This window comes from Mustelus asterias, unplaced genomic scaffold (genome assembly GCF_964213995.1).
Source record: "Mustelus asterias unplaced genomic scaffold, sMusAst1.hap1.1 HAP1_SCAFFOLD_359, whole genome shotgun sequence".
Lineage (NCBI taxonomy): Eukaryota > Metazoa > Chordata > Chondrichthyes > Carcharhiniformes > Triakidae > Mustelus > Mustelus asterias.
In genome coordinates, this window is record NW_027590318.1 from 181888 (window position 1) to 203854 (window position 21967).

Sequence of the window (21967 nt, forward strand, 5' to 3'; positions counted from 1 at the left end):
CACAATCTGTCTGATTCTGAGGGAAGATTACTGCCACTCAGATACAGCTGGCTGCAGTTTCCCCTTGAAATATATCTGTTGTGTAAAGAGCCACATGTTTTTTTTCCCTGTGTCTGCTGTCCTTAAAGAACTATTGAATAATCTAAACATCCGCATTAATTATCACAGAACAAGGCCAACATGGGGGAATCGAGTATCAGGTTTAAAAGTTTGTTTATTAGTGTCACAAGTAGGGTTACATTAACACTGCAATGAAGTTACTGTGGAAAATCCGTAGTCGCCATGCTCTGGCGCCTGTTTGGGCAACTTGGGGAGAATTTAGCATGGCTGATACACATAACCAGCGCGTCTTTCGAACTGTGGGAGGAAACCGCAGCACCCGGTGGAAACCCACGCAGACACGGGGAGAATGTACAAACTCCACACTGACAGTGACCCAAGCCAGGAATCAAACCCGGGTCCCTGGCGCTGTGAGGCAGCAGCGCTAACCACTGTGCCGCCCCTCATCGAAACATTGTGCAGTTGTGGAATGCACAGGATAGGAGGGATGTGATAGCACTGGAAAAGGTGCAGAGGAGATTCACCAGGATGTTGCCTGGCCTGGAGAGTTTTAGTTCATAGAATCATAGAACCCCTACAGTCCAGAATGAGGCCATTCGACCCATCAAATCTGCACGGACTCTTACCCAGGCTTACCCCGTAACCCCACGTATGTTCCCGCTAATCCCCCTAACCTATACATCGTGGGACCCTCAGGGCAATTTTGCATGGACAATGCACCCGGAGGAAACCCACGCAGACACGGGGAGAATGTGCAAACTCCACACAGACAGTAACCCGAGGCCGGAATTGAACCCGGGTCCCTGGCGCTGTGAGGCGGCAGTGCTAACCACTGTGCTACCGTGCCGCCACTCGGACTGAAGAGATTTTATAGACTGAGGGTGTGATCTTACCTCCTGTTCACGCCACACTCCCGCTCAGCGAGGTCGGAGAATCTGGTGACCAGCCAAATCTCCTTTCACTGCAGTGGGATGGGAAAATCCTGCCGGCCTGAACGGTGATAAGAATCCACCCTGGGGTTGTTTTCCGTGGAGCAGAGGAGGCTGAGGGGGAACATGATGGAGGTGGATAAGATTATGAGGGACATCGATAGAGTAGACGGGAAGAAAGCTTTCCCCTTGGTGGCGGGATCAATGACCAGGGGGTATAGATTTAGGGTAAGGGGCAGGAGGTTTACAGGGGATGTGAGGAAAACCTTTTTCACCCAGAGGGTGGTGTGAGTCTGGAACTCTCTGCCTGAAAGGGTGGTGGAGGCAGAGACCCTCAGAACGTTTAAGAAGTGCTTAGCTATGCATTTGCAATGCCAAGGCTTACCAGGCCGTGAGCCAAGTTGGGTGATTTGTATTTGACCGGCACAGATGCAATGGGCCGAAGGGCCTTTTCTGTTCTCTGGACCTCCATTGCTAAAACACAACCTCACTGACCCAGCTTCTGGTCATCCATCCAAATCTCTCCCTCCGCAGCTCGGGGACAAATCCTGCCGCGCAATCTTCCTTTGAAGTGGCTTTGGACATTTCATTCTCCATGAGGACTTGTCCAGACAGTGGCTGCTGTTGTTGTGTTTGTCTCAGTGTCAGCTCAGAAACATGGACAACATGTTAGAAATGGCCATCTCCCAGTGAGTGTGAGGACAGGGCAGGCTTTGACCGAGGCCTGGGCCTCTCCCTGAAGGACACAGGGCCACCATTGTGCTTTTTGCTGACAAACAGAAAGCTTTCACCCCTCTCTCTCTCTCTCTCATGTCTCATCTCACTCACATTCTGCCCCTTCCATTCACTCTGTGCTGCTTTCTGGAGGAAGCTGCCAGCTTTATCCGCCACAGAGCATCTGCCAACAAGAACGTCAGATGAAACCTTCCAATCCCCAAGTCCCTCTTTCCTCTCTGCTCCTCGCTGTCTTTACGGAGGAAATGGGATGGGAAGCTGATGGGAAAAGATTTGCAGGGCTCCAGGGACAAGGTGGAGCAGTGGGACTGGCTCGATTGCTCGAGCAGAGAGTCAACACCAGCTGAATGGGCTGAATGGCCTCCTTCATTCTGTGGCTATTCTATGGTTGACACACAATAGATAGTCAATATATTTTCCCAAAGGGGAGTCTAAAACTAGAGGGCATGGATTTAAGGTGAGAGGGGAGAGATACAAAAGTGTCCAGAGGGGCAATCTTTTCACACAGAGAGTGATGAGTGTCTGGAACAAGCTGCCAGAGGTAGTAGTAGAGAGGGGCACAATTTTATCTTTTAAAAAACGTTTAGACAGTTACATGGGTAAGATAGATGTAGAGGGATATGGGCCAAATGTGGGGAATTGGGACCAGCTTAGGGGTTAAAAGAAAAAGGGCAGCATGACAAGTTGGGCCAAAGGGCCTGTTTCCATGCTGTAAACAGATATGACACTATGACAACTTGTCATTTGGGTCCCAACTTCAAGTTTCTAGGTGTCCAGATCACCAACAACCTGTCCTGGTCCCCCCATACCGACACTATAATTGAGAAAGCCCACCAACACGTCTACTTTCTTCAGGAGGCTGAGGAAATGTGGCATGTCAGCTACGACTCTCACCAACTTCTACAGATGCACCATAGAAAGCATCCTTTCTGTGTCACGGCTTGGTCTGGTTTCTGCTCTGTCCAAGACTGCAAGAAATTACAAAAGGTCGTGAATGTAGCCCCGTCCATCACACAGACGAGCCTCCCATTCATTGACTCTGTCTACACTTCCCGCGGCCTTAGAAAAGCAGCCAGCATAATTAAGGACCTCATGCACACATTCTCTCTTCCACCTTCTTCCGTCAGGAAAAAGATACAAAGTCTGAGATCACGTACCAACCGACTCAAGAACTTCCCTGCTGCCCTCAGCCTTTTGAATGGACCTGCTACATTTTAGATTTATCTTTCTCTACACCCTACCTATGTTGCAACACTACATTCTGCACCCTCTCTTTGACTTCTCCCCGATGTACTCTATGAACGGTATGTTTTGTCTGTACAGCATACAAGAAACAATACTTTTCACTGTATCCCAATACACGCGACAATAATAAATCAAATCAAATCACAATCCTCCCAACTCTTTCCTCCACGATAGATCGCAGCATTTAAAGAAAACACCCAGGGCCCAGTGCTGAGTCTGAGGGTATCTGACTACAGTAAGGTGAGTGATACAGGAGGGTCTCACTGTCTGAGGGAGGTGAGTCTTAGCCGGGGGTGCGTGAGTGACCCAGGTTAATCTGACACTCCAGGGACAGTTGGAATGGAGCTTTCCCCCGGGCTGTCCCCTCCCCGTGTCTGCGTGGGTTTCCTCCGGGTGCTCCGGTTTCCTCCCACAGTCTGAAAGACGTGCTGGTTAGGGTGCATTGGCCGTGCTAAATTCTCCCTCAGTGTAACCCGAACAGGCGCCGGAGTGTGGCAACTGGGGGATTCTCACAGTAACTTCATTGTAGTGTTAATGTAAGCCTACACGGTAGCACAGTGGGTTAGCACTGCTGCTTCACAGCTCCAGGGTCCCAGGTTCGATTCCCGGCTCGGGTCACTGTCTGTGTGGAGTTTGCACATTCTCCTCGTGTCTGCGTGGGTTTCTTCCGGGTGCTCCGGTTTCCTCCCACAGTCCAAAGATGTGCAGGTTAGGTTGATTGGCCAGGTTAAAAATTGCCCCATAGAGTCCTGAGATGCGTAGGTTAGAGGGATTAGCAGGTAAATATGTGGGGGTAGGGCCTGGTTGGGATTGTGGTCGGTGCAGACTCGATGGGCCGAATGGCCTCCTTCTGCACTGTAGGGTTTCTATGATTTCTATGATTACTTCTGAGACTAATAAATAAAGTGAAACTGAAGGTGAAGGTGCTGCTGTGACAATGCACTCTTGTTTAAACACTCTGCAATGCTGAGACTGGGAGAAGTGACCAACAGGGGGCAGCATTGCAGCTTCTGTCCCCCTATTGAAACTGGGATTGTTGCTCCATCTGCTGCACAATCCCAACCCCATCCACTGGGGGCAACCTGGACAATGGCTGCAGACAGACCTCACTGCGCATGCGAGGCAATGACACCCACCGCCGGCGGCCATTTTGCGTTGCCAAGGGAGACGGCCAGCGGCTATATTCCCTTGCCAAGGGAGATGACGGCGGCGACCATCTTGCGTTGCCAGGGGAGACGGCATCAATGCGGCGGCGTCCCGCGCGCTGACCTCTGGGAGCATTCCCGTCCCGCACATGCGCACAGGCAGCCCCCGGCAGCGTCACAGCGACACCTGTTGGCCAGGAAGGGCAATAGCAGCAGCACAGTCTCTGCCCAAAGGCTTCCCCAGTTCAGCTGCTCAGAGACACTGGGAATGTCTTCAAGTGGAAACTTCAGCTTCTCACATTCACCCCCTGTGTTCAGTCATTGTTTCCTAGGCAACCTCTGTAGTGACATCACTAACAACCTGTTCACATTGAAGGCCATGGCAATCTGGACCATTCGGCTTCAAAGCCATTGAGCTTTGAAATTTCAATTGAAATGTTGGAGATGAGAGTTTATCGATGCAAGTCATGTTGCATGTGGAACGCTCATGATGCCACAATTAGAGCGGTGCAGACATCTCACAGGGTTGTGTGACTGGAGGAGATGTCAGAGACGGGCTGGTTAAATATAGAGGGACACGGTCTGAAGCTACGTTTTGGGTAAAAGATGGCAGTAATGTTGTGACATTAATTTAGCTTCAGATAGTTGCTGGGGAGGGGGATAGAGAGGTTGGGGAGTGATGTTTGTATTGGGGCAATCTCTCTCTCTCTCTCATCATGTATATATATGAATCCATCTCTCACTCTCTATCTCTCTTTACCCATTGTGTCCAGAGTCTTGTGAAGGCGCAGACCGGTGGCAGGTTCTGTTTCCTGAAGGACATTACCGAACCTGTCAGATTATTGTGACAATCCAGTAGTTTTCATGGTCACTTTTTCCTCGCGCCGGCCCCACCAATGATCAGATTCATTCAGCTCAATTTCACAATCTGCCTTTGTGTTTCTGTGGGTTCTCTCTCATTTCCTTTTTTCTGTTCGAACTCAATTTCCCAGGGTTTTAGAAGAGGAGGATTTGCAGTTGGGAAACTGAAACCAAAAATGATATCGAAACCTGCTGGAGTTAGCCAATTTATTGTAACCTGAATATCATTGTGTTTTGAACATGGAAGGAAAAAGCACCGTTTTTAGGGGAGAGAACCTGTACACGTGGTCTGTGTGTGGACAAGACTTCAGCCAATCATCCAGCCTTTCAGAACATAATTGCAGTCACAACAGGGAGAAGCTGTGGAAATGTGGGGACTGTGGGAAGGGATTCGATTACCCACCCCAGCTGGAGATTCATCGGGGCAGTCACAGTGGGGAGAGGCCATTCACCTGCTCCCAGTGTGGGAAGGGATTCACTCAGTCAAACAGCTTACATATACACCAGAGGACCCACACTGAGGAGAGGCCATTCACCTGCTCCCAGTGTGGGAAGGGATTCATTACCTCATCCCATCTGCTGAAACATGGGCGAATCCACACTGGAGAGAGGCCGTTCACTTGCTGTGTGTGTGGGAAGAGATTCACTCAGTCTTCAAACCTCTTTATATGCCCTGTTTGCCCTGTCTTTATATGCCCTGTTTGTGAACAGAATTCCCACTCACCTGAAGAAGGGGCTTGAAGCTCCGAAAGCTTGTGTGGCTTTTGCTCCCAAATAAAGCTGTTGGACTTTAAGCTGGTGTTGTTAAACTTCTTACTGTGTTTACCCCAGTCCAACGCCGGCATCTCCACATCATGTTCTGCCTGAGTCAGAGGTGGGAGAAGATTCCATCAAGAGGAAATTGAATGGGAAGCTGAAGGGAAAATATTGACAGGGTTACGGGGAGAGGGTGGAGGATTGGGAATAGTGAAACTGCTCTTGCAGTGTGTCGATCCAGGCTTGACGGGCTGAATGGCCTCCTGTGCTGTCACCATTCTATGATTCACACACAAGTTAACTTCTCAGTGTCTATTCGGCCCCACTCGTTCCCCCATGATCAGTTCCAGCATTTCAAGTTCAGATCCCAGTACTTTTTAGTTGGGGCATTGAGGAGTAAAACAGAAATAGGAATGAGAGTGTCGGTGCGCTTATGGTTTTGTATTTCTGTGTGTGTGTGTGTGAGTGTGAGAGAGAGAGACAGTTTCTACGTGTGTGCAAGTGTCTATTTCAATGTGTGTTTCTGTGTGTGTGATTGTGTTTCTATGTGTGTGTCTGTGAGTGAGTGTGTGTCTGTGTGTGTGTCTCTCTCTGTGTCTTTGTGCATGTGTGTCTGTGAGTGTGTGTTTCAGTCTCTCTGCGTGTGTGTCTGAGTGTCTGTGTGTCTCTCTCTTTGTCTGTGTGTGTGTCTCTGAGTGTGTGTGTCTGTATCTCTGTGAGTGCGTCTGTGTGTGTGTGTCTATGAGTGTGTGTGTTTGTGTGTTTGTCATGATCTGTTTGAGTGGGGGAGCAGGCTCGATGGGTCAAATGGCCTCCAACTGCACGTATTTGAGATTCAAATACATTGACACACATGCATGCTGACACAGACACACACACAGACACACACAGACACACACACACAGACACACACACACACAGACAGACACACACAGACAGACACACACACACACACACACACACAGACACACACACACAGAAAGATATACACAGTATTGACATATTTATTGACCATTTAATGTGACTGAATGCTACACATCCTGGTTTGCCGATGACACAAAACATTAGATAGCATTGTAAGCAGCATAGCTGGAAACATTACATTGCAAAGAGTTATTCATATTTTGTACATGGACAAAACTGGTGGAGAGGTTTCAGTGCAGGGAAATGTAAACTGACACAACTTAGATTTAAAAGGGATAGAACAACGTACTTTAATAAATGATGAAATGACAGAAACAGTGGAAGCTCCAAATGTCCAGATATTTCACAGCTGAATTCGCACAATACACACAGCAATGGATCTGATATTGCGGAATTGTTGTAAATGTGGTTAATCTCAGTACGGAGGCTGTCTTCATGTTACAATGTTAATCTGATCACTCTCATCAAAACAGACTCAACATTTCTGTACAATGTGAGTCAATCATCAGCTCAAATAGTTCAGGTTCAGTGTTTAAAATAACCAGTCACTTTTCTGTGGCTGCTTTGGGAATGTCAGTGGAATGTAGTTCACAGTAAAATGTGAACAATTGTATTGGGGAATAATTGGAAGCAGTTTCCATTGAGAGCTTCCTGCATTCTGGAAATGTGTGTGATCCATTCAGAGATTGGAAATGGACGGATGAATAAAGATGCAGTTTGTTGTTAATTACATGAGATTGTCTGCCTTGAAGATTCACAAGTTCCATGTGCTGAGAGAAAGGAATGATTAAACAATGTCTATAATTCAAATCCTTCAGGCAAGTGAAAAAGCAGGAGAACAACTGAATCCACAAACGCTGCCACAGACAGTATTCGAAGCTTCAACTTCATGTTTGAATGTGATGGGCTGATTGAAATAAACAGGAGGCCACACTGGGATGCTGAGCAAATTGATTCCTGTTTTCCCTAAACTTCAAAATAAAAATCTGTGATGAAACATTCCTTGGACAGAGCAGAGGGAATTTTACTCTGTATTTCGCCCATTACAGTATTTGTGTTGGGAACATTTGATGAACAGTGCAGATTAAACATTATTCTTAACCGCTGGAATTTAAGTTGGGGGCTGATTTCATCAAACATTGAAAATAATGAGGGAAAGGGAGAGGCTGATAAAGAACAAGTTTTTCTGCTGGCTGGGAACTCCAGGATTTGGGAATATTTGAATGTTAGCCTCAGTTTAGAATTGTAGAAATGGAAACATTGCTAGATGTGGTGTGGAGTGAGTTTGAAACAATCTTCTGCAAATGGCTATTGATGCTCAGTCACTTGTTATTATTTTAAACCTGGGGTTGATAGATTTTCCTTCGTCCAAGGGGTTAAGAGACAGAGAGTTAGATCACAGATCAGCCAGGATCTTATTGAATATTGGAACAGGCTTTCAGGAAGATTGTTCCAGATTCCAAACACCCTCTTGATGAAGTGCTTTTTCTCACTTCACTTCTGATCCATTTCCCCATCATTTAGAATCTGTGCCCTCTAGTTCATGACCATCTCTTGAGAGGGAAGAGTTTCTCACTCTTTAACCTGTGGATACCCCTTTGGATCTTGAATCTCTCTCTCAAGTCTCACCTCAGCCTTCTTTTCTCCAAGGAAAACAGTCCCAACCTCTCCAATCTACCCTCATAGCTACGGATCTTATTCCCTGGAATCATTCTTGTGAATCTCCTCTGCACTCTCTCCAATGTCTTCACATCCCTCCTCAAGTACGGTGCCCAGAACTGGGCGCAGTCTCCAGATGAGGCTTAACGAGTGTCTTATACAAGTTCAATATGAACTCCTTACTCTTGTCCTCAATTCCTCCATTAATAAAAGCTGGGATACCATATACTTCATTTACTGCTCTCTCAAAGTGCCCTGCCACCTTCACTGACGTATGTACATATTAGAATCATAGAATCCCTCCAGTGCAGAAGGAGGCCCTACAGCCCATCGAGCCTGCGCTGACAACATTCCCACCCAGGCCCTATCCCCGTGATGCAACGTATTTACCCTGATAATACTGGCATGAATTGAGAAATGGTTAACGGACAGAAAACAGAGCTTAGGTACAAATGGGTCATTTTCAGGGTGCCCGGCTGTGACCAGCGGCTTATCACAAGGATCAGTACTCGGGAGCCCAGCTATTCACAATCCATATAATTGATTTGGACGTTTGGGATCAAATGTAATATTTCCGAGTTTGCAGATGACATGAAAGCAGGTGGAAGTGTGAGTTGTGAGGAGGATGTAGACTCTTCAAGGGGATGTGGGAGAGGCTGAATTAGTGGTGAAACCACACACGGAGTGTTGTGTACAGTTTTATCCTCTTACCTAAGGAAAGACATTCTTGTCCGAGAGGGACTTCAATGACATTTCACTGCATTAATTCCTGGGATGGAGGGATTGTCCTCTGAGGAAAGAAAATGGACTTTTACTTTATGCACTCGAGAAGCATGAGAGGTGACCTCATTCAAACTTGGACAATTCTTACAGGGCTCAGCAGGGTCGAGTCATAGAGGTTTACAGCATGGAAACGCGCTTTGGCCCAACTTGTCCATGCCGCCCAGTTTTTACGATTAAGCTAATGACAATTGCCTGTGTTTCGCCCATATCTCTCTATACCAATCTTACCCATGTAACTGTCTAAATGCTTTTTAAAACATAAAATTGTACCCGCCCCTGCTACTGCCCCTGGCAGCTCATTCCAGACACTCACCACCCTCTGTGTGAAAAGAATTGCCCTCTGGACCCTTTTGTATCTCTCCCCTCTCACCTTAAACCTATGCCCTCTAGTTTTAGACTCCCCTACCTTTGGGAGAAGATATTGACTATCTCGCTGATCTATGCCCCTCATTATTTTATAGACCTCTATAAAATCTCCCCTCAGTCTTCTACGCTACAGGGAAAAAAGTCCCAGTCTGTGCAACCTCTCCTTAAAACCCAAACCATCATGTCCCGGTAGCATCCAAGTAAATCTTTTTTGCACTCTTTCTAGTTTAATAATATCCATTCTAAAATAGGGTGACCAGAACTGTACACAGTATTCCAAGCGTGGCCTTAACAATGTCTTGTACAACTTCAACAAGACGTCCCAACTCCTGTATTCAATGTTCTGACCAATGAAACCAAGCATGCTGAATGCCTTCTTCACCACTCTGTCCACCTGTGACTCCACTGTCAAGAAGCTATGAACATGTACCCCTCGATCTCTTTGTTCTATAACTCTCCCCAACCCCCAAACATGAGCTGAGTAGATACAGGAAGGATGTTTCCCCCGGCTGGGGGCGGTGGGGGGGGGGGGTGGTGTGGGGGGGGAAGGGGTGTCTAGAACCATGGCATAGTCGCAGAGTAAGGGGGCAGGACATTTAGGACTGAGATAAGAACATAAGAAATAGGAGCAGGAGTAGTACATCTAGCCCCTCGAGCCTGCCCCGCCATTCAATAAGATCATGGCTGATCTGATGTGGATCAGTTCCACTTACCCTCCTGATCCCCATAACCCCTAATTCCCTTACCGATCAGGAATCCATCTCTCCGTGATTTAAACATATTCAACGAGGTAGCCTCCACCACTTCAGTGGGCAGAGAATTCCAGAGATTCACCACCCTCTGAGAGAAGAAGTTCCTCCTCAACTCTGTCCTAAACTGACCTCCCTTTATTTTGAGGCTGTGCCCTCTAGTTCTAGCTTCCTTTCTAAGTGGAAAGAATCTCTCCACCTCTACCCTATCCAGCCCCTTCATTATCTTATAGGTCTCTATTAGATCCCCCCTCAGCCTTCTAAATTCCAACGAGTACAAACCCAATCTGCTCAGTCTCTCCTGATAATCAACACCCCTCATCTCTGGTATCAACCTGGTGAAGCTTCTCTGCACTCCCTCCAAGGCCAATATATCCTTCCGCAAATAAGGGGACCAAAACTGCACACAGTATTCCAGCTGCGGCCTCACCAATGCCCTGTACAGATGCAGCAAGACATCTCTGCTTTTATATTCTATCCCCCTTGCGATATCGGCCAACATCCCGTTTGCCTTCTTGATCACCTGTTGCACCTGCAGACTGGGTTTTTGCGTCTCATGCACAAGGACCCCCAGGTCCCTTTGCACAGCAGCATGTTGTAATTTGTTTCCACTTAGATAATAATCCAATTTGTGATTATTTCCTCCAAAGTTAATAACCTCGCATTTGTCAACATTATACTCCATCTGCCAGATCCTCGCCCACTCACTCAGCCTGTCCAAATCTCTCTGCAGGCCTTCTACGCCCTCCACACGATACATTTTTCCACTTATCTTTGTGTCGTCTGCAAACTTTGTTACCCTACACACAGTCGCCTCCTCCAGATCGTCTATATAAATGGTAAATAGTTGAGGCCCCAGTACCGATCCCTGCGGCACGCCACTAGTTACCATCCGCCAACCAGACAAGCACCCATTTATTCCGACTCTCTGCTTCCTGTGAGGAGGAATTTCTTCCCTCAGAGTCATAGAGTGGTACAGTGAAGAAAAGGCCCTTCGACCCATTGAGTCTGCACCAACAGTAACTCCCACTAAAGTTGTGCTAATCCAATTTTCCATCTCTTGTACCATATCTTTGAATGTTGTGATGTTTCAAGTGCTCATCCAAATGCTTTTGAAAGGTTGTAAGGTTTCCGACCTCCACTGCCTTCCCAGGCAGTACTTTCCTGATTCCCATCACCCTCTGAGTGAATGTTTTTATCAACTCTCCTCTGAATCTCCTGCCCTTTGCCCTAAAACGATGTCCCCTCATGATTGACCCCTCAACCAAGGGGAACAGCTGTTTCCTATTCACCCTGTCCATACCCCTCATAATCTTACACACCTCAATCAGCCTTCTCTGCTCTAAAGAAAACAATCCAAACCTATCCAGTCTCTCCTTATAGCTCAAATACTCCATCCCAGGCAACTTGCTGCTGAGCCTCCTCTGTACCCCCTCCAGTGCTATCATATCCTTCCTCTGGTGTGGTGACCAGATCTGCACACGGTACTCCAGCTGTGGCCTAACCAACACTCTGTACAACTCCAACATTAACTCTTTGCTCTTCTACTCTGCGCCATGACTGATAAAAGCAAGTGTCTCATCTGCCTTCTTTACCACTTGATTCACCTGCTCTGCTGCCTTCTGGGATCTGTGAATAATTGCCCAAGATCCATATGTTCCTCTGAGCTTCCCAGTGTCCTGCAACTCATTAAATACTCCCTTGCCTTGTTACTGCTTCCAATGTGCATCACCTCGCACCTATCAGGGTCAAATACCATCTGCCACTGCTCTGCCTATCTGACCAACCCAGCGATATCTTCCTGTAACCTACAACCTTCTTCACTATGAACCATCCTACCAATCTTGGTGTCATCTGGAACCTTGCTTATCATTGCCCCCACATTATCATCTGTCTCATTTATGTGTAACAATAATAAGCCCCCCAGCACGGAGCCTTGTGGTGCACCACTGGACACCGGCCTCCAGCCACTCAAACAGCCTTCCAACACCACCCTTTGTGTCCAATTACTAAACCAGTTTCCGATACATCTCGCCAAGTTTTCCTGAATTCCGTGTGCTTCCAGGATGGTAAATCTTTGGAATTCCCTATCCCAGAGGGCTGTGGAGGATCAGTCATCGTTCACAGACTGAGATGGATCGGTTTCTACAGATTAAACATATTGCAAAGTTTCACCATCTGTGATCCCTTGTTCCAGCCTCTCCGCCCAACCCCCCCCCTCTCCCCACCCCCTCAGCCCCTCAGCTGGAGGGAACAACATCCCTGTATTCAGTCAGTCCAGCCCAGTCAGAATTTATACATTTCAATTCGATCCCCTCTCATTCTTCGGAACTCCAGTGAATACAGGCCCAGTCGACTCAATCTCTCCTCATACGACAATCCTGCCATCCCAGGAATCAGTCTGGTGTGCCTCCGCTGCTCTCCCTCTATGGTAAGTGCAGCATTTCATAGTTACAGAGACAAAAACTGTACACAATATTCCAGGTGTGGTCTCACCGAGGGCCTGTACAGCTGCAGTAAGACATCCTTGCTCCTTTCCTCAAGGTCTCTTGCAATGAAGGCCAACATATCATTTGCCTTCCGAACTGTTTGCTGTAGCTGCATGCTTGCTTTCAGTCTCTTGTGTACTAGGACACCCAGGTCCCTTTGTATCTCAACATTTCCCAATCTAGCACCATTTAAATAACCCTCTGCCATTCTGCTTCTCTGTCCGAAGTAGTTAAATTCACGTTTGTCCACGTTATACAGCATCTGCCACGCATTTACCCATTCACTCAATTTACTGAAGTCACTGTGAAACATTTTAACATCCTTCTCACTCCTCACATTCCCAACAAGTTTCATGGCATCAGCAAACTTGGAAATATTATTTTTGGTTCCCTCATCCAAATCATTGGTGTACATCTCGTGTGTGTCTCAATGTCAGCTCGGAAACATGTACAGCACAATCCCATCCTGTTTCTGTCTTTAGAACATAGAACATAGAAAGCCACAGCACAAACAGGCCCTTCGGCCCACAAGTTGCGCCGATCACATCCCCACCTCTAGGCCTATCTATAGCCCTCAATCCCATTAAATCCCATGTACTCATCCAGAAGTCTCTTAAAAGACCCCAACGAGTTTGCCTCCACCACCACCGACGTCAGCCGATTCCACTCACCCACCACCCTCTGAGTGAAAAACTTACCCCTGACATCCCCCCTGTACCTACCCCCCAGCACCTTAAACCTGTGTCCTCTCGTAGCAACCATTTCAGCCCTTGGAAATAGCCTCTGAGAGTCCACCCTATCCAGACCCCTCAACATCTTGTAAACCTCTATCAGGTCACCTCTCATCCTTCGTCTCTCCAGGGAGAAGAGACCAAGCTCCCTCAACCTATCCTCATAAGGCATGCCCCCCAATCCAGGCAACATCCTTGTAAATCTCCTCTGCACCCTTTCAATGGCTTCAACATCTTTCCTGTAATGAGGTGACCAGAACTGCGCGCAGTACTCCAAGTGGGGTCTAACCAGGGTCCTATAAAGCTGCAGCATTATCTCCCGACTCCTAAACTCAATCCCTCGATTAATGAAGGCCAGTACGCCATACGCCTTCTTGACCGCATCCTCCACCTGCGAGGCCGATTTAAGAGTCCTATGGACCCGGACCCCAAGGACTTTCTATGGCTCTGTATCTGTATATATCTCTCTCTGAAATTAGAATAAAGAAAATTACAGCACAAGAACAGGCCCTTCGGCCCTCCAAGCCTGCACCAACCATGTGTGAACTAAAACCCCCTCCCCTTCCAGGGACCATATCCCTCTATTCCCATCCTATTCTTGTATTTCTCCAGACGCCCCTTAAAACGCATTATTGTATCTGCTTCCACTACCTCTCCCAGCAGCGAGTTCCAGGCACCCACCACCCTCTGTGTAAAAAACTTGCCTCGTACATCTCCTTTAAACCTTGTCCCTCGCACCTTAAACCTGTGCCCCCTAGTAATTGACTCTTCAACCCTGGGAAATAGCTCCTGTCTATCCACTCTGTCCATGCCTCTCATAATCGTGTCGACTTCTATCAGGTCACCCCCCTTGCCTCCATCATTCCAGTGAGAACAAACCAAGTTTCTCCAAACTCTCCTCATAGCTAATGCCCTCCATACCCGGCAACATCCTGGTAAATCTTTTCTGTACCCTCTCCAAAACCTCCACATCGTTCTAGTAGTGTGGCGACCAGAATTGAACACTATATTCCAAGTGCGGCCTAACAATGGTTCTATAAAGCTGCAACATGGCTTGCCAATTTTTAAACTCAATGCGTGTGGCATCAAAAGTTTGCTTATTTCCTAAATAACACTGACAACATTTCAAAACCGCTCCATTGTCGGTGAAACACTTTTGGAAACCCTAAAGCCATGAATAGTACTGTAGAAATGTCCATCCCCAAGTTGCTGTGAGGACATTCAGAGTCAGTGTGTGACTTGGGTCAAAGACAGACCAGCGAGGTCTCTCCCTTAATGACATTGAGTGACTCTTTAGCTTTTTTATGATGAGCAGAAACCTTTCATCTCTCTTGTGTCTAATTCATTCCAATTCTGTCCCTGACATGAATCAGTTGTGACTTTCTGTAGGAGCTGGAATGTTCTCTCTGGCAACAGCGAATCCATTGAGAGGAGGATCAGGTGTGACCTTTCTCTCCTGGAATCCATCTTTCCTGTTTGTGTCTTGTAGATTGTGTGTGGAGAGAGCAGAGGGAAAAGGCTGAGTGGATTTGTAATGAACAGGGGTTTGCTTTCATTCACAAACTGGAGCTGAAGCCAACGTGTGCAGATGTGAAGAATGGAGATCAGAAAAGGACCATGGGTAGAATTGGAGACTATTCTGCCCATCCAGATGTGCTGTCTTTTTGGAAGAGAAATCGAGTTAATCTCTATTTACAGAGGGAGAAGGGATTCCTCCTCCATTATATATCTGTTTAGATTTAGGCTGTCTGAGTGTGAGTGTTAGTGTGTGTGCATATTTTTCTCAATCTGCCTGTCTCTCAGTCCCCCTGCTCCCAGAATCTGTTTCTCTCTCCACAGATGCTGCCTGACCTGTTTGGTATGTCCTTATTTTCTGTTTCAGTATCTGAGGAGTTGCGTATGGTGCTGAACATTGTGCAATCATCAGCGAACATCCGCGCTTCAGACCTTGTGATGGAGGGAAGGTCAGTGTTGGAGCAGCTGAAGATGGTTGGGGCCTCGGACACTCACCCTGAGGAACTCCTGCAGGGACATCCCGGGACTGAGAGGATCGGCTTTGAGATAATCGGCACATTGGGGGAAAGGTTGAAATCCAGAGGATGCTGAATTCAGGTAAATGGCGACAGCGGCAACATGAGGAAATGTTTCTAACGTAGTGAGTGTCCAGTATCTGGAATGTACTGTCTGAGGGCGAGGTGGAAGCGGATTCCATCATGGACTTCCGGGGACGTTGAATGGGAAGCTGAAGGGGAAATATTTACAGGGTGACGGGGAAAGGGTGGAGGAGTGGGAATAGTGACATTGCTCTTGCAGAGTGTCGCACTGGCTTGATGGGGCTGAATGGCCTCCTGTGCTGTCACCGTTCTATGATTCAGATGCAAGTTATCTTCTCAGTGTCTATTAGACCCCACTCTTTCCTCCATGATCAGTTACAGCATTTTGAAGTTCAGATCCCAGAACGTTTTATTTGGGGATTTGAGGAGTGATTTGTTTTCCAGCCTGGCCGAGAATTTGATGCTGTAACTGAAGCCACAATGGAATGATTCTGAGGTCAGATTATGATCCACTGAGACACAGCTGGCTCCGAGCTTCCCTGAAAAATGTCGCTGTTGTGTTCCCGGCCAGATGATTTCTCCGTCTTGTGTCGGCCGGCTGTGCCACAAGGATCTGGACTTTGTTCCCAGATGTTCACAATGTTTATCAATGATTTGGATGTGGGGACCTAATGTAATATTTCCAAGTTTGCGGATGACACAAAGCTCGGTGGGAATGTGAGTTGTGAGGGAAATTCAAAGTGGCTTCAAGAGGATTTGGACAGACATTGTCTCTCAGTGCGTCTCTCAATCTGGCTCTCTCTTTCTCTCACTCTCCTTGACCCTGTCATCTGTTGGTCTCTGCATCTCTCGCTCTCTCTCTGGGAGTCTGTAAAAACATATCCACTAACATGCACACAGACAGAAACATACATACACACACACACACACACATACGCGACTGTGAGAATTGTCACAGATCAATCCCAATATCAGTGAGTAATCTCCAATTCAATAGTTTGTGACCAGGTTGTGCAACATGCATTGAAATGTGGCAATATGGAAGTTGGTTCACTCAGTTGGCTGGACAGCTGGTTTGAGATGCACAAAGTCTCCAACACGTCATGAAAGCCCAACCCTTTCAACCTTTCCCCTGGCCTGAGGTGTGGTAAATCACCGCCAGTGAGTTCTCCCCCTCAAAGGGGAGAGCAGCAGATCGTCATCTGGGACTGTGGTCACTTTCCCTTTACCGATGTTCAACTTTATTTCCCTTCCTCAATTTCTGCTCATCTCCAAGAGACTCGAGCGAAATTCACCCAATCTTTCAACACCAATATTACACACACAATACTGGAGCAATTGGACATTTCACACAACACCCAATAGCTGGTAACAAGACCAAACAAAAACCGTTCCAAACAAGAGTGGTGGCACCAGCTGACCCACACAAATATATAACTTTAAAGGAATATTCGTCTATCCATCCAGCTGACTCTCTTTCTCTGTCTACCTAACAGAGAGATTTTTCAGTGCAGTAACAACTGAAACAGGGTAGAATGTAGGAATAAGAAAGACAGGAACTTGTGTAAAATAAAACTGAGGCACAGGTGAGTTGAGTAATGAATGAAACAAGGCCGAACACAGCAGTATCTCCAATGATGCTGAATGTAAGAGAAACAGATCAAATCTATTCCTGGGGAAGTGCAGCAACAGCTTAGAAATTGTCGGCTGTGGTGTCGATAGAGGCATGGCTGCGTGCGTTAATAACTGTGACTTCACTGAGTGCATTGGAAACAGTGACATAGTTGAGTGAAGCAATAACTAAGTAAAGACCAATTGTAGTATATACAGAGGGATGGCCCCATGCATTAAGAAGAGAAACTGTATCTAGTTTCTAGGGGTGGCACAGTGGTTAGCACTGCAGCCTCTCAACGCCAGGGACCCGGGTTCAATTCCCGACTTGCGTCACTGTCTGTGTGGAGTCTGCATGTTCTCCCCGTGTCTGGGTTTCCTCCGAGTGCTCCGGTTTCCTCCCACAGTCTGAAAGACATGCTGTTCGGTGGATTGGCCGTGCTAAATTCTCCCTCAGTGAAGCCGAACAGCGCCGGAGTGTGGCAACTAGGGGATTTTCACAGCAACTTCATTGCAGTGTTAATGTAAGCCTACTTGTGACACTAATAAATAACATTGAAACTGTATAAAGTGTTATATACACAGATACAGTGCTGAGGTAAAGAGAAATGGAGACATGCTCCACATTCATTACCCAGACATGGTCTAGTTTATTTTTTATAAAGAGTGACATGGTTAAATGCAGTGATAATTTAAGCAGGTTCCCTCCCTAACAGCACTGTGGGTGTACCTACACCACATAGACAGCAGCGGGTTCAAGACGGCAGCTCACCACCACCTTCTCCAGGGCAACTAGGAATGGGCAATAAATGCTGACCTAGCCAGTGACACCCACATCACAAGAATCAATAAATATTCATCTAACCCAGCACATTGTCCAATGAAATATCAATCCATACATGGTATTAATACAGTGAGAACTCAGAAAGGGTTGATTGTAGTGTCCACAGCAGCATGGTGTAATGTAGTATTCACTGAGACAACTGAGCGTATAAACAGCGACTGGGTTGAGTGCAGTGATCACTGGGAAAGGAGCTAATGTCCGGGATTCTCCGGCTGTTCACTCGTGGGGAATTCTCTGCTCTCGTTCCCCTGCCTCTGGTTTCCTGCTAGCGTGAGGTGACTTCAATGGGAAATCCCATTGACAGCGACAGGACCAAAAACTCCCTCTGCTAGTGAACGGTGTGTCACCTCTCACTGCCCACAAAGCTGCTGAGGGGAGACTGGAGGATCCCAGAAACTATGTTAAAAATAGTCATATTGGCAACAGCAGGAAATTATTACATCCCAAACTCAGTAATATTCACAATGATATTCTCCAATCAGCTGAAGGGCAGAATTTACTGATACAAGACCCAGATTGTAATAACTGAGGGAGGTTTAGGGCAGAGATTACTGATACCAGGCCCAGATTGTAATAACAGAGAGGTTTAGGGCAGAGATTACTGATACCAGGCCCAGATTGTAATAACTGAGGGAGGTTTAGGGCAGAGATTACTGATAGCAGGCCCAGATTGTAATAACTGAGAGAGGTTTCAGGCAGAGATTACTGATACCAGGCCCAGATTGTAATAACTGAGAGAGGTTTCGGGCAGAGATTACTGATACCAGGCCCAGATTGTAATAACTGAGAGAGGTTTAGGGCAGAGATTACTGATACCAGGCCCAGATTGTAATAACTGAGAGAGGTTTCGGGCAGAGATTACTGATACCAGGCCCAGATTGTAATAACAGAGAGAGGTTTGGGGCAGAGATTACTGATACCAGGCCCAGATTGTAATAACTGAGAGAGGTTTCGGGGAGAGATTACTGATACCAGGCCCAGATTGTAATAACTGAGAGAGGTTTCGGGCAGAGATTACTGATACAAGGCCCATATTGTAATAACTGAGAGAGGTTTAGGGCAGAGATTACTGATACAAGGCCCAGATTGTAATAACAGAGAGAGGTTTAGGGCAGAGATTACTGATACCAGGCCCAGATTGTAATAACTGAGAGAGGTTTCGGGCAGCGTTTACTGATACAAGTCCCAGACTGTAATAACTGAGAGAGGTTTCGGGCAGAGATTACTGATACCAGGCCCAGATTGTAATAATAGAGAGGTTTAGGGCAGAGATTACTGATACCAGGCCCAGATTGTAATAACTGAGAGAGGTTTAGGGCAGAGATTACTGATACCAGGCCCAGATTGTAATAACTGAGAGAGGTTTAGGGCATAGATTACTGATACAAGGTCCAGATTGTAATAACTGAGAGAGGTTTCGGGCAGTGATTACTGATACCAGGCCCAGATTGTAATAACAGAGAGTTTTAGGGCAGAGATTTCTGATACCAGGCCCAGATTGTAATAACTGAGAGAGGTTTCGGGCAGAGATTACTGATACAAGTCCCAGATTGTAATAACTGAGAGAGGTTTCGGGCAGAGTTTACTGATACAAGGTCCAGATTGTAATAACTGAGAGAGGTTTCGGGCAGTGATTAATGATACCAGGCCCAGATTGTAATAACAGAGAGGTTTAGGGCAGAGATTACTGATACAAGGCCCAGATTGTAATAACTGAGAGAGGTTTAGGGCAGAGTTTACTGATACCAGGTCGAGATTGTAATAACTGAGAGAGGTTTCGGGCAGAGATTTCTGATACCAGGCCCAGATTGTAATAACTGAGAGAGGTTTCGGGCAGAGATTACTGATACAAGGCCCAGATTGTAATAACTGAGAGTGGTTTAGGGCAGAGTTTACTGATACAAGGCCCAGATTGTAATAACTGAGAGAGGTTTCGGGCAGAGATTACTGATACCAGGCCCAGATTCTAATAACTGAGAGTGGTTTAGGGCAGAGATTACTGATACCAGGCCCAGATTGTAATAACTGAGAGTGGTTTCGGGCAGAGTTTACTGATACCAGGCCCAGATTGTAATAACTGAGAGAGGTTTAGGGCAGAGATTACTGATACCAGGCCCAGATTGTAATAACTGAGAGTGGTTTCGGGCAGAGTTTACTGATACCAGGCCCAGATTGTAATAACTGAGAGAGGTTTAGGGCAGAGTTTACTGATACCAGGCCCAGATTGTAATAACTGAGAGAGGTTTAGGGCAGAGATTACTGATACAAGGCCCAGATTGTAATAACTGAGAGTGGTTTCGGGCAGAGTTTACTGATACATGATCCCGGCAGGATTTACTGTTTGACAATCCAGCTGTTTGGCCCCGTTATGAGCACACCTTCCATGGCCATCAAGTCCGGAAGTCGGCCTTGAACCCTTGAAGAATGAGAGGCGACCCCATTGAAACAGACTTAAAATTCTTACAGGGTGTGACAGGGTGGATGTAGATTGGATGTTTCCCCTGGCTGGTGAGACTAGAACCAGGGGACACAATCTCAGAATCAGGGGCAGACCATTGAAGTCTGAGATGAGGAGGAATTTCTTCACTCAGAGGGTGGTGAATCTTTGGAATTTTCTATTCCAGGGGGATGTGGAAGCCCAATCATTCAGCATGTTCAAGACGCAAATCGATTGTGTGAAATAAAATAGGAATATGTGTGTGTGTGTTTGTTTGTGTGTGTGTGTCTGTTTGTGTGTGCGTGGACATGTTTCCGTGTGTGTTTATTTCTGTGTGCGTGTGAGTGTTACTGGGTGAGAATATCTGTTTCTGTGTGTTTTCATAGAATCCTAGACTCCTCCAGTGCAGAAGGAGGCCATTTGGCCCATTGAGTCTGCACCGACCACAATCCCACTCAGGCCCCATCACCATAACCCCATGCATTTACCCGAGCTAGTCTCTCTGACGCGGAGAGACAATTAAGCACGGCCAATGCACCCTAACCAGAACGTCTTTCAGACTGTGGGAGGAAACCGGAGCCCCCGGAGGAAACACACGCAGACAAAGGGAGAACGGGCAAACTCCGCACAGACAGTGACCCAAAGCGGGAACCGAACCCGAGTCCCTGGCACTGTGAGGCAGCAGTGCTGTGTTTTTGATGTGTGTGTGTGTGTGTTTCTGTGTGTTTGTGTGTTTATTGTGTTTGTGTGTGTGTGTGTTTATTGTGCGTGTTTTATGTGTGTTTGTGTGTGCGTGCTTTGTGTGTGTGCGTGTTTTGTGTGTGTTGGTGTGTGCGTGTTTTGTGTGCGTACGTGTGTTGTGTGTGTTGGTGTGTGCGTGTTTTGTGTGCGTACGTGCCCCATGATCTGTTTGAATGCTGGCGCAGGATCGATGGGCCAAATGGCCTACACCTGCTCCTATTTTCCTTTGAGATTTAAATACATTGACACACATGCACGCTGACACACACACACAGAAAGATACGCACAGTGTTGACGTATTTATTGACCACTTAATGTGACTGAATGCTACACATCCCAGTTTACCAAAGACACACAATATTCAGCAGCATTGTAAACAGCGCAGCTGGAAACATCAAATTGGGAATTTGGTTTGAAAAAGGGTCAAAGCCTCTCTTGCTAAAGGCTGTTTGTCTATTGTGCTGACAGTGATACACTGCCATCCTCTGCTGCCTGCTGGACATTGCTCCAGCCGCAGAGAGAGTGAAGTAGATCAGAAACTCACTGGGAGAGAATGCAGCTTCACACAGTATCCATCCAAAATGACAGGAGCATCAGCACACACACAAGCTCCGTGTGGAGACTGAGAGGGGCTCGGTGTGGAACACAAACCTTCACACAAAACCTGGAAGGACATTGATAAAGAGTTTAAAGCAAAACTTCAGCAAATGTTTTGAAACATTTTGGTCCGTGGAAAAGTGCAGTGTGTAAAAAGCTGAAGATGTTTCCATTTCACATCTTCCTGCTTTGGGGAAATGGGAGTTATCTTTGCATTTACAAGGATGTGGGGAGGGAGGTGTTTGAATGGA